Genomic DNA, 6,003 nt, shown 5'->3' on the forward strand with positions numbered 1-6,003 from the left:
CTGTTTCTCCAAAAACCATTTATGTAGCAAGATATAGCTTCTGCAAAAAAATGGGTTGCAGGCACATTCTCCTTTGATGATGTTTTCTTAAGATCTAATGTCTTGATGCCAAATGGCCACTAACAAGCCTTCAGGCTTCAGGCTTCAAGCGTTCAAGCTCTGATTCCATGTTGGAAGAGAGGGAGAGAGACAGAGTGGAGTGGAAGATAAGTCTCAGCTCATTGTTGTTCTTATTCCATTATTCTTCCATCATACTACTTGAAAGAAACTTACACATAGGTATGACTAACCAAGACTAATTGTGGTTAAGTCACTGACTACACTGAATTATTGAATGTCACACATGTGTATAGTTGTATCCAGCTAATGTCGGTCACGCACATAAAGATAGATGGGAGCTTGATATTCTAACACCAATAACTTTGGTGACTTATGCAAGCTAGTTGACATGTGTGTGTCCTAGTTTTAAGATAAGGTTGAAGCACTAAAGTTATCAAAAATTTTAAAGAAAACCAAAATTCAAGTCATAGACGAACTTTCTCCAGTACAACTAAGTAAAGTGACAAAGATAAAGGTAGCTAGAAAAGGGAAAAAATGGATATTTTATTGAGCATCTTAAAGGAAGGTGGCCATTACTAATAAGAACATTCAAGGCAATGTCAAGGAAGTGACAACCAAAATGCAAGAGGATGTATAGAAGGAAATCAGAACAAGGACAAAGGCAGAATAAATAAGGTATGATAGATATTAACATTTTGGTATTTATGCAAGCAAGTATAAGTGGTCAATTGTAAAGAAAGCCTACTCTAACTAGAATCAATATAACTCTTTACTTCTAAGAAAGAAACCGTAGAAAGAAATGCCAAACATGGATATGCAATGGATAATCTTTCCATTAAATCCACAGCGCAAGGAAGCCATGGTTGCTATAAGAAGATACAAGAACTAGCTATTCCTAATGGTAACTGAGAATTAGATGTTTGTTAAATGAGCCAAAAAGTCATTTTTAATGGCACAAAGCGCCCTTTTATACTTATTCTAAATCCCACTAATATAACTAATGTTTCCCCAATGGTTCTCCTCCAAAGGCTAATAAAGGTCCCTTGAGGTCATTTACACGAGTATTTGTCCTCCATTACAAACCATCCTTACATGAAGAAGCTTTATCCTCAAACCTTGAGAATGAAGAAGATATAAAAGAGTAGATCTCATAAAAGACTTGACCTCATGAAAAAAGGTTATTGAATGCTCCATAATGTAGTGAACTGTCCCTCCATAAGAAGAAAGCATCATAATCGTGGCAAAAACTGTAGGAATCAAAGTGTTGTCTAGAACAAGTTGCAATGGAAAAAAGTCATAACTTTGGATAGATACCTCTAAATAAGGAAAATAAGGTATCCAAATGTAGAGACATACCACAGTACCTATCTATAATATAAAAATCCAAATTTAATATAGCTAGATTAAGTATTTTTGATGTAGAAATTTTATATAAAATGTTGTTTTCTTGTTCTATTGATTAAGAATCTTCTTAAAGAAGCTGTGAAAAGTTGTCCAAGTAAGTAGATGGCTGCCAAGTAGACTTCTCCAATGGTAGACTCCTCTATTTGATGAGGTACTCCATAATAGCATGGTTTCTAAGAACTTGCTCACTTTGACCAACGATATTTTCAGGCTCATAAATGATCAACCCATTCTTATCAACGCAAGCACTTGAATTTCAGGTCCAACATCATTAAGGGAGTTTTGATGTCTCGAAAATACATTTGAGGATGTAGAGAGAGCGTGCTCTAGACCACTGGGAGTAAAGCCTCTATGATGGGAGATCTATTTTTGAAAAGTAAAAAATTATTTTATAAAAAGATATATATATAATATTACTACGAACTTCTATTATGAATATCATTTTTCTATAATGTCATCGACCGCAGCCCATAGAAAGCCCCTCCCCCCTTTTATTAAAAATAAATAGAAAATTTTTAAATATTCCCTCCCTGTCGTTGCTGAACAGGGGGGGAGATGACGTGATGACGTCAGCGTGGGGAGGAAGCATCAATGATGATGAAAGGAAGAATACGACGCTGCGTAAGAAGGAGACGATGTTGACGAAGCACGAGAAGAAGGCGATGACAATAATGTCAGGGAGGGGAGGCCACGTGGCCCCCCTAATCAAGTAAGAGACATTGAAGTCTTGTGCGAGTTGTGCCTAGAAGCAAAGAAGGTCGAGAATGCCCCCCAAGCGAAAATTGTCATGCGCGGATGGCAATCCTACAACGAAAACCTCAAGCGACGACATCACTGCCCATCCAATTGCGAAACTGGCCGTAAGTAAAGTATTTCGAAATTAATAGATGCTTGCTTTGATTCCCGCATGAGATGCATTAGACTCGAACTATACCACATGAGAATAGCTTGTCCAAAAAGTTAAACTTCGTCTCGATTATTCAAAGAATTGAGTTCTCAATTGCATGTTTCAGGAGAAGTTAATTGCATTTAGATGCCATAAAATAAACTCATAAACAACATATAATACTTCATGCATTGTCGTTTTCCCGTCCTTGCAATAGTAGGTGTGTTTCTGCCACACCGATGGTATGTTGTAGCTTGCACGCTTGACGGATGGCATGATAAGTGATTTAGCCTAAGGAAATTCATTTTCGAAGCTCTAGACTTTGCCCAAGCTCTTATCAACAATACGAACAGATAGCTCATGTTTGATAGATTGGGAATCTTAATGTTGAGCTTAGCTAGTACAAACAATGATCATAATGATTAAAAACTAAGTTGCCTTGAGATTCGTCTGATAACTACTATGTTTATCAATCCTATTCGGAGTTGGGCTAGGTACAAACAACATCTCTAGGTCTCAAAGGCAAGCGAAGAACTCAAGGGATTGGGAAACCTTGGGACCAAGTAAAGACCAATACTTTTAAACTTGTTGGAAAAAAGGTCGGGTTGTCGATCAATGTAAGTGTTCAATAGAATTTACATTCTTGCATAGTTGTATGAGACCTTCGCATGAGTTTTAGCCGAAGTGTTAAGTAAATTTTGCATAGAATCACTCCTTAATCCAAAGGGGGAGAATACATATGCGATGGAAAGGTTATCGCGACTATTCTTATAATGTTTGGAAAAGAATACAAATTTTTTGTTGGTTGATTGAAAAATACCCTAAATGCTTTTACATTCAACTGTGTTGCTTTGTGGTTGGATGATTATTCCAAGTGTTTGTGGTTGATGGTGATTTCATGGTCGAATGTCTGTGATGACAAGTTGCCATGAGAATAAAGAAATGTTTTCTTGGAAGATGATATTAGGCTGATTGCCTTGATTATGCTTGATTCTTAAATGAATTAATTAAGGAAAGGATATTTTGCACGGGTGGATTATCTCTAAGATCGCACCGTAGATTAACTCGAGAAGGGAAGTGCTCAATTTATGGGCCAAAGGTCGAGTGGTGTGAAAAGGCCAACCATGGAAATGTTGAGATGACAAGCTCAACACGTGCGGACATTGATGATGGACCGTCTGGCTAGATGGGTCCGCACATCTATACTTAGCACGTTGGTGGTCATTGTGATACTTACATGGTCACTGACTTATCACTTATTATATTTAGTTTGTTACACCTACCTACAGTTGCCAAAGATATAGTGCTAGTCGATTAGTCTAGTCGGTTATGCACCATTTGACTAAGAAGGCCACCTTTCTTTATATTGTATCTTATCTATACTTTGTGTAAATTGTATAGTGTATGGAAGAAAAAGAAAAAATAAGCAAGAAAACGTTTTGGCCTCCATTTCTCTTTTTGTGTTCTTGAGTGAGCTTCCTCTTGAATATATAGTGTGTTTTTGGTGTAGCATCTTAAGCAAGTCCCCCCACCACATGATTCTTGACAGAAAATGCTGTCTTACTCTTAGGCCGCTTGGGGTGAGATGGAGCTCTAGACACCCCTTGCCTAGTCCGGAACGGAGTTGAAGACTGCCATGAACCCAACGTCTGTGGCGTTGGAAGATCCTATTCTAAATAAAGGATGGAAATTATGGTGCCATGTGATTTGGACCAGGTACTTCCGCAAGGCAGAAGGGATATATAATTTCTATTGTATGGGTAGGAGACAAAGTTTAACTTGAAGATAAGTTAAGAAACTTGTTTAAAGGACTGCTTGCTCTATTTTCGCGTCGATGCTATAAGTGAAGCGAACGAACCCTGTTCACTAAAAGGCCTAATTAAGGGAAGCGGATGGCCGGAACCCTCGATAGGTCTGCCTTATGATGGCAGGGTGGTCCCTGAGAACTGGGAGGCTTCTCAAAAGATTTAGGAATTGTTAGGTTGGAACCCCGATTCATGCCATTTTAGGTGACCAAAATGGGACTATACCCTAGGGGTAGAGAGGTTGAGTGGCGCATCTCTCTCATTTTCCATTTTCTTTGAACCAAGTGCTGCATCGATCTACTTCGGCTTGGGTATCTCTACGTAAAGTAGGATGTCTAGGACCCGACGCTAGAATGCTATCAGGAGACCTTGACCACTAGGGACCCAAGTTTCAGGTCGATCTTAGTGGGTTCGGCCGCGAATGTTCCGTTGCAAGGTGAACTCGAGAAACCCTAGGTGACAAACCCCATAACATTCTATGAGAGTGCCGGGCAGCGTCGCTTAGATTCATCTCTCGATGGATTGCTAAAAACATGCCTAGACAATCGATAGGCGAACACATTATAGTTGGTATCAGAGCCAAACTTTGTAATGCTACATGATTGATAAATGTGTGAGTTGTAATCATTCTAAAAAGAATAATCAAAGTGGTATGACTTGACTGTCAGGCACCTTCTGTACCCACAAATGCTGACATGCAAGATAAGACATTCCTTCTCAAGCAAATTAAGGCACCCAAGTTTGATGGAGAAGGGATATAGATGTTGCAGCAGAGGCAGAGATATGGATTGAGTCGATGGATGATTATTTCTCTGCTTCAGGAACTACTTTTTGCAATCAAGCGTTCCAAGCCAAGCACTAATGGCTACCTCTCATATAGCCGACGCGCCATCCATATCTACGGGTGTAGTGAGCTTACCTTGATGCCGTACGAGTTACCTCCTCTCCCGCGTACTCCGGTAGCTCCACGATCCAAGTGCAAGCTTCAAGCAAGCTCCATCCTCAAGCTCCACGCTCCAAGCTCCATTGCCGCGAGCAAGAGAAGAGAAGAGAAGAGAAGAGAAGATAAGATAAGAGAAGAGAAGAGAAGAGAAGAGAAGAGAGGAGACGATGGAGAGCTTCTCCTCCTCGGTCCCTCACCCTCACACACTCACTCCCTCACACTCTCACACTCCCTCTCTCAAGCACAAGCTCAAGCAAGCAAGATCAAGAAGAAGAAGAAGAAGAGGAGAGCTACTTTTGGCCACACACAAGAATGAGCTTCTCATTCACTTTTTCAACTTTATATACAAAACCCTAAATCCCTTTTGGGCGGTCATCCCCTTTTTCCCTTTTTACATGGCCGGCCATAGCCTAGGCCCTTTTTCCCATTATCCTTCTATCTTCCTAGCTTCCTTTCCACCACCCGTCTACATTTACAAATTGCACGGGTGAGAGCTCGGCGCTCTTTTACAAGATTTCAGGGTGCGCCTTTTCATTTTAAAATGCGCCTTTCCCCTTTTGCCTTTGCCTTGGACTTTTAAGGTTGCCCTTGCGCTTTTGGCTTTTCCTCATTTTCTTTCTTCAGTCGGGCTTCCTTTTTTCCGCCTTTGCCCTGCGCCTTTTCCACTTCCTTTTGCTTTCTTCGTGTTGGGGTTAACAACGAGAGAAGAGTCCACAACAATTCTCAAACAATGGTAACTTTGGTACAAAACAATTCAATTCTAATTTTTGAAGATTCAATCAAAATCGCTTCCTTCCATCTTCATTCCATAAATCTTGGACACGACCCCCTGCTTTACCATCAAACACAAATCCAAATCCTAAGCCATCTCTTTAACCAAATCCCAACATTCCTAAACTTCTCGC

Source organism: Lygodium microphyllum, chromosome 1 (genome assembly GCF_053477565.2).
Source record: "Lygodium microphyllum isolate KBCC chromosome 1, Lygodium_microphyllum_v1.1.10, whole genome shotgun sequence".
Taxonomy (NCBI): Eukaryota; Viridiplantae; Streptophyta; class Polypodiopsida; order Schizaeales; family Lygodiaceae; genus Lygodium; species Lygodium microphyllum.